Genomic DNA, 8456 nt, shown 5'->3' on the forward strand with positions numbered 1-8456 from the left:
GTCCCTGGAGGTGTTCAAGGCCAGATTGGATGGGGCCCTGGGCAGTCTGGTCTAGCATTAGGTGGAATGGTTGGTGGCCCTGCGTGTGGCAGGGGGGTTGGAGATTCATGATCCTTGAGGTCCCTTCCAACCCTGGCAATTCTGTGATTCTGTGATTCTGTGATTTTTTTTCATACTACAGGAAAAGAGGGCTTAATGAATAGCATAGTGGAAAATAGTCATGACCAAACCACAATCCAACCAGCACCAGCAGTATGGTGAGAAGGAACAAGAATACAAAAGGAACAAGAAAGGGATTCTTCATGAGGGAGCCTGTCCAGACTTTTGTGAAAAATGTGGAGAGATCGCTCATCAGAGCATGCTCTGTAAATTCCCTATCCAGCTGGCCACTGCAGACAGTTCTGTATTTCCCTTTTCTTTCACTGTCTCTTTATCTCTTCATTTTGTTTATCTGGTTGTTTTGTTGTTTGTTGGTTTTTCAATTGTTTTGTTTTGTAATTTTTCCTTGAAAGTATATATTTACTTCCACAGTCAATGCACGCAACACAATGGATCCCTAGGCAGACCTGTGCCATCATTCTTTCTATAAGAGTACTTGGAAAAAATTCTGCTTCTGATCTGGATGCTGCAATACACTCAGTGCTGCCTGCAAGCTTTTATCTATGTCACTGTCTAAATTCATTTCCTGATGAACCTCTTTGTGTAAAGATCACAGAGCAGATCCCCCAGGTCATTCAGACTTAGCCAGAGCATGGCATAACCTCTCTACGGTCCATTCAAGCTAGCATATCACCATGAAAACATGTAACATCAGTCTATGGAAGTGCTCCAACATTCCACAATTTTGACAGAGGTGAGACATTACAATAGTTAGCTGCAGTAGTTGTGTTAAGCCTTTTTACCATTTCAGCTTTAATCCAGACTGCAAACAGCTTCTGTTCAGACCCCCTGAGCTAAAAAAGCCTTTGTGCCCTGTCTTTGCAGGACTGCTGACAGTAACTATCAGTTTTATCTTGAGGTATTCAAATAAACACATTAGGATTTAAGGAAATTTTATAATATTTTTTTCAATTTCTTCTTTGTGAGGATTAGTCTGTCATGCTGTTTATGACAAACCCCTTGTCAGGTTTTGGGTAGAAAGATTTTCAATTTAGCCTGGACGTCTTACAGCTGGGTTTCTGTTCCTCAGTACTCTCAAATATAAGGTCTAAAATACTGGCAAATACCTCCCAATTAACGAGTACAAAAAGACAACCTCCTTGAAAACAATTATTCACATAACTAAAAGGTGATTTCTGAACAGGAGGAGTGCATCTAGCAGCTGAATAGAATGTCCAACTTTATACCATTACCAGGCTGCACCTCCTACATGTAGAGATTAATAAACGTTTAATAAAATTTCAGTGAACATGAAAAGTAGAATGCGAGAATGCCTGAGATAAACTATTTAAAAAGATTTTAGATGCTCAGCTCGAGAGTCAGTTCACTTAACTGGTTTTTAGGTTGCTAATTACCTTGCACAAATAAGTGATCTGAACCCCATCTATAGACAATAAGGAGATTAAGGTACCAAAAGAGAATTTCATTTCACCTTTCTTAAATATGTACTTTAGATTTTCATGATATTTAAATGCAATAATTTAAGTTTTTAAAAGTACTAAAATATATTTGGATAAACAAAATCCAGTACTGGAGACCACAGACAGTCTCCAGTAAACATTGAACTGAAGTAGATTCAAGCCTGTCTTGAGAATTTAAGCCTACTTCAACATGAAACCTAAGAACATATCTGATTTCAAATCAGTCTAGAAGAGTTATTTTTGCAATCTATCATGGAATCATGTAAATTATTATGAAGAATATTTAAAATCATCTGTAACTAAGCCCTCTTTCAAATTCTCCAAGAAAAAGCCTAGTCAGCAGGTTGGACTTTGGAAACCCTCATTTTTTGACATATTTCCTTTATTTATTTATTTATTTAATTCAAGGCCTTTATTCAGTTTTTAATGAAGTAAAACTTCATTTAGGTGATGCATTTAAGCATCAGGCTTGGTGACATGGATATCAATATTTCCTTCAATACAATTAGTTAAACTACATTAACTTGCATTGAAGTAATGCAGATCTTTTCACACTAGTATGGATAATATTATCAGTGTTGTCAACAGTTTTCAGCCTTATTCACTTTTATTAAGAGCTAGACAAGAAGATAGGAAAATGTCACTTTTAATTATCAGTGATATTTACTGATGTGTCCCAGTCTTACTGTGTATAAACAGTATATATATTTTTTTACCACTGTGTTAAACTGAAGTAAAGCAATGCTACACACCAGACCTAGAAAGTCTGAGCAGTTGAAATATCATGTTGAGATTTTGGTTGTGTCACATGAAAGTAATGTAAAGGGGTATGGAAACAGATAGAAAGTTTTCAACAATTCCCAGCTTCTGACTGCAAACTCTCCATAGATTTGTGTTTTAAATTCAAATAGTTCTCATTTGCACCAAACTCAACTTCAGGAATTTTAAGGATGAATAAGAAAATGCCTAAGTGATGGACTAGTACTATAGAATGAAGATACACTGAAGAAAAATCAATAAATACATAAATTGTATTCTGCCACATCTTGAGTGCCTTGGAGAATATTTCTTATATATAATTCCTTGTTTTCAACTAGTAGTAGAGATGTAATCTTTTTAACATGATCAGATTTAATATGATAAATACCAGTGATGAGACAGAGCCAGGGTAGATACAGAATCACAGAATCACAGAATTGAGTTGGAAGGGACTTCAAGAGATCTTCAATCCAATCCCTCCCCTGTACCCTACAATAGATCATGCAGGTAGACATCCAGATGGGTCTTGAAGACCTCCGTAGAAGGAGACTCCAAAATCTCTCTGGGCAATCTGTTCCTGTGCTCCCTGGAGCACTTACTGTAAACAAGTTCTGCATATTAGTATGGAACTTCCTATGTCAAAATTTTAGCTCATTACTTTAGGCCTTGTCTTATCCCATCCATTTGCCTCTCACTTCTCTTAAGATATTTATAAACATTTATCAGATCCCATCTCAGTCTTCTTTTCCCCAGGCTGAAGGAATCCATGTTACTCAGCCTTTCTTCATACAGGAGACACTGCAGAATAGAATATTCACGTTACAGTCTCTGTTGTTATATTTGTTGAAACAAATCCTTACTTACACTTAAATTTTAATTTTAAATCCTAGTTAGACGAATATGCATTTATTTGTTCACTTGTCCAGATATCCAAAGTATCTTTCTTTCCTTCCAGAAGTGCACATTATCACAATAAATTTCTGGAAATTCTTAGCTGGATACTTTCATAGTAACACAAATGTATTCCAATCCTGCCAACTCACCCACCACTTTCAAGCATCCATTCCTCTAGGCCAAATTCATTTAAACACTCTTTTTTAACATTTATCTTGCAAAACCTTACTGAACATATGCAGCATTCATTTTTTTCCCTCCAGAAAGGGAAGCAGTTCTAGCACAGTTCTGGGAGGTTTTTATCATTACTTTTAAATGGCTGGATTTTGTTATAGAAATTTTTTCAAATCCTATCAAAACCAACAGTACACCAGGTTGACTGGATCTTTAAGTCTGGATCTTTACAGCTGGACTTTATGAGGTGTTATAATTGAATTAAAGACACAGAGAAACTGTTTGGCATCAGTGAAGATGGTAGGAACGAAGAAAAACAAGAATGAAGACAAGACAGGAGAGAACAAAAATACACAGTAACCAAGAAATGCCCAAGAAGAAGAAGAAAGACTGATTTTTACTGCTTGATTTGTACATTGCTTACAGCAGCACAAAGCAAACAGCAAAGCAGTGAAAAGAGAGAAAACAGACATCAATTTATCGTGGTGCATCTCACTGACATAAAAAAATGAACAGTAAATCTGATTTGGAACTGTAGTGAAGCTCTTAGGCTGACTTCTCATTTTCAATTTATTCCAATCTTCCTAAAGGAGAAGAAAGTTTTTATTTTGTCTTATAGTGAAAATTGTAGAAATCAATATGGTGTTTTTTTTTAAATTTTCACTGGATAGAAAGAATTGATCTTCAATCTCACAGAGACTCGCAGAGTCAAAAGGAGAAAATCATGTTGCTAATTAGTAGCTATAAATGATGATGGAAATAGATAATACATTAATTCAACTCATCCCTGCCATTTTTTATTTCAAACAGGGATTTTTAAATATTGTGAAATAACATATTGAACACTAAGCCTGAAAGGAAAGACGAATCTTTTTTTAACTACTCCCCCAAACACAAATTAGAATAAAAGTTAATGTAGTTGTCCTCTGGGCAGTCTTGCTGCCAAGCTGTATGCTTTGTGATCATAAAACATCTCAGTAAACTGAATTTTAAGTAGCTGAATATTAGTCAAGAAGTTTTATCTCACTTAGGAATTGGTTCATAGTGACATAATTTATTTCCCTTGTGAACTCAGACATTGTCAGAGAGGATAAGCATTTTAGTTGCTGCTTATCTTGGTTTGAATATAAAAAGAAAAAGAAATTTACTAAATGCTATTGCCTGATTCATTTAGGAAAACTATAATTTTTCCCAATTTTTCTTTAAAAAAGAACAAGTAGAAAAAATGCCATAGTCCCAGTGACCCCCTCAGTTTTTCTGGCAAACATTAAACCTAGAGGCATGACAGGGGAAAAAAAAAGAAAAAAGCTTCTTCTATTCATCCATTCTTCCAATGATAAATATGAATATGCAGGGCAGAGACTTTAAATATCTTCTTTTCTCAGAAGAAGGGAGTTCTCAAACTTTTGTTATAGTGTTCATCTTCACATTATTTATAAAGCTGATCATAATATTTAAAAAGACTGCTTTGTTGTGGTTTGCTTCCACATAAAAGCTTCACCAAATATGTAATTAAACCTCTGAGTAAATAGATTAAAAAAAAAAAAAAAAAAAAAAAAAAAAAAAGGAAGAAGATAAAAATGAACAAGAAGAACAAGAAGAAAGCAGAAAAAAAAAGGTTTGAATGAAATGGAGAAATTGAGAGAATATTTATTAATAAATCTCTTAGAGCTATAAATTTATCACTTTATTTTCCTGCTCCCAAAACATCAGAAGAGTGCAGCAATTTACTAGGTAGAGAGTAATTTATTTACTGTCAACAGCTGGACTTGAACAAAGAACCAGAACAAATAAACACTCTAAACACTGCTAAATAAAGACTACAGGGATATTACAACTTCTTTCATAATATCCAAGAGTGACTAGTCAGAAAAGTGTCTTGTGGTAACATTTTGTACTGGAGAAACCTGCTAGCAATGTTGAGTACAATGAGCTTTCTGATAATTCCTACACGGCCTTGACTTTCAGTCAAGAATAACTGGATGTTCAATTCCGTTTGCATATGCCTGTGGTAGTTGGCAAGAGGCAAATAACTCTTTTGGAAGGCAGAAGAGAATGTCTAAATGCTGTCATAATGATAGCACTGTGCAAAGTGATCTCATGCACAACTAAAGAATACACAACTAATGTCATTCATACAAAAAATATCTTCTCTTTCATGCTGTTTTCCCTCCCTTTCCTTCCTTCTCCTTGTCTCTCCATGTACAAGAATGTGAATTGATATATGGCTTGTGAAGTATCATGAGCAAGCTCTAATTTAGAATGTATTTCCTGTGCAACAAGGTCAAACTTTACTGTATTGATAACCCTGAAGCAAGCTTGGCTGGAAGTCATAGCTTTTTTTCTGTTATGTACAAGGGTACGAAAAGTTTTTAAGAAGCAAAACTACTGAATTTATCAAGAGTGATAACATCTACTTTCTGTATCATTCTTTTGGGACATATACTATATATATATATTGTTTATAGAAACGTGTATATTTCTTCTATTCATATATATTTTAATGTATATATGCATACTTTTGCACAGTTCTGAAAAGAGAAGAAATATGAACATGCCTTTGAAGAATCAAAGAATCACTGAATCACAGAAACACCAAGGTTGGAAAAGACCTTCAAGATCATCTAGTCCAACTGTCCACCTATCACCAATAGTTCTCACTAAATCATATCCCTCAGCACAGTATCCAAACATTTCTTGAACACCTCCAGGGTCAGTGACTCCACCACTTCCCTGGGCAGCCCATTCAAGTGCCTGACCACTCTTTCAGAAAAGTATTTCCAAACGTTCAGCCTAAATCTCCCCTGATGCAGCTTGAAGTCATTCCCTCTAGTTCTATCACTAGTTACATGAGATAAGTGGCCAACCCGCAACACACTACAACCTTCCTTCAGGTAGTTATAGAGAGCAATAAGGTCTCCCCTGAGCCTTCTCTTCTCCAGACTGAACAATCCCAGCTCCTTCAGCTGCTCCTCATAAGGCCAGTGCTCCAGACCCTGCGCCAGCTTTGTCACCCTTCTTTGAACTCACTCCAGGGCCTCAATGTCTTTCTTGCAGTGAGGAGTCCGAAACTGGACACAGTACTCGAGGTGTGGCCTCACCAGTGTTCAGTACAGGGGGACAATCACTTCCCTGTTCCTGCTGGCAACACCATTTCTGATGCAAGCCAGGATGCCATTGGCCTTCTTGGCCACCTGGGCACACTGCTGGCTCACATTCAGCCAAGCATCAATCAAGCAATACCCCCAGGTTCATTTCCTCTACACAGTCTTCCAGCCACTCTGCCCCAAGCCTGTAGCATTGCCTGGGGTTGTTGCGACCAAAGTGCAGGACCTGGCACTTGGCCTTGTTGAACTTCATCCCATTGGCTTCAGCCCAGCTATCCAGCCTGTCCAGATCCCTCTGCAGGGCCTCGCTACCCCCAGGCAGATCAACACTTCCAGCCAACATGGTGTCATCTGCAAACTTACTGAAGGTGCACTCACTGCTCTCATGCAGATCATCAAGAAAGATATTGAAGAGGACAGGTCCCAGCACCGACCCCTGGGGAACACCATTCGTGACAGGTCGCCAGCTGGATTTAGCTCCATTCACTACCACTCTCTGGGCCCAGCCTTCCAGCCAGTTCCTTATCCAGCCAAGAGTGTACCCGTCCAAGCCACGGGCTGCCAGCTTCTGCAGGGGAATGCTGTGGGAAACAGCGTCACAGGCTTTGCTGAAGTCTAGGTAGACTACATCAACAGCCTTTGCCTTGTCTACCAGACGGGTTACTGGATCATAGAAGGAGATCAGGCTAGTCAAGCAGGATCTGCCCTTTGTGAACTCATGCTGGCTAGGCCTGTTCCCCTGGTTGTCCCGCACATGCTGCGTGATCTCCTTCAAGACAATCCAATCCATAACCTTCCCTGGCACCGAGGTCAGGCTAGCAGGCCTGTAGTTCCCCGGATCTTCCTTACAACCCTTCTTATAGATGGGAGTCACATTGGCAAGGCTCCAGTCTTCTGGGACCTCACCAGTCAACAAGGAGCACTGATAGATAATGGAAAGTGGCTCGGCTATCACCTCCACCAGTTTCCTCAGCACTCTTGGGTGAATCCCAGCCAGCCCCATGGACTTATGACAGTCCAGTTGGAATAATAGGTCTCTGACTCCGTCCTCCCAAATCGTGGGGGGTTTTGTCTGCACTCCAGCTGAGACTGCCAGGTCAGAGAGTGGAGTGCCCTGAGGATAATTGGTGTGACCTTTAAAGACAGATATAAAGAAGGCATTCAGAATCTGCCTTTTCCTTATCCTCAGTGGTCACAGTCCCAGTCTCATCCAGTAAAGAATGAAGATTCTCCTGAGTCCTCCTCTTACCGTTGATGTATTTGTAAAAGGGTTTCTTGTTCCTTTTAACCCCAGTGGCCAGGTTGAGTTCAAGCTGGGCTTTTACCTTTCTGATTTTCTCTCTACACATCCTAACAACTTCTCTGTATTCTTTCTGAGTCACCTGTCCACAGGAGGTAGTCTCTTTTTCTCCCAGAGCCTCAAGAATAGCTCCCTATTCATCCACGCTGATCTTCTTCCCCGCTGGCCCATTTTACGGTTCAGGGGGACAGCCAGCTCCTGCACCTTTAAGACTTCCTTCTTGAAGAGCAACCAGAATCATGTAAAGAAACATTTTGAACATTTTTAGGATTATAAGGGAGAGATACAATTTGTCCATGCCTGTAAATGTACACACATATATATATATACATCCTCTGCAGTTTTTATTTCTCTTTTTTCTCCAAACTGCTGTATTAAAAATTTCATCTCAAAGTTCACTACTTGCAAAGATCAAATATCAATTACCTATTTTAACTATTAACTATTAATTAACTATTTCATAATTTATCTTTGAGGTGAGCAATTATAGCATTCTGGTGTTCCAAACTGGGTCCCAAACTTTAATATTGAGTATTGCCCTACTGAAAGTCAGAAATCTTTAATATGAGAGCAATAATTCTGACAGAGCAAGAGAGAGGAAAGTCAAGCTGAAAGCTTTGCTGGCTAGGGATTTTTCTGAAA

The 8456-nt window shown here is 38.5% G+C and overlaps 1 pseudogene; it reads left to right on the forward strand.

Moving 5' to 3' along the window:
- Positions 1 to 220: 220 nt before the first annotated feature.
- Positions 221 to 7377, forward strand: LOC149919484 (uncharacterized; annotated as a pseudogene).
- The last annotated feature ends 1079 nt before the right edge of the window (positions 7378 to 8456 follow it).

The sequence above is a fragment of the Phasianus colchicus genome, chromosome 1 (genome assembly GCF_987193195.1).
Source record: "Phasianus colchicus chromosome 1, bPhaCol1.hap1.1, whole genome shotgun sequence".
Lineage (NCBI taxonomy): Eukaryota > Metazoa > Chordata > Aves > Galliformes > Phasianidae > Phasianus > Phasianus colchicus.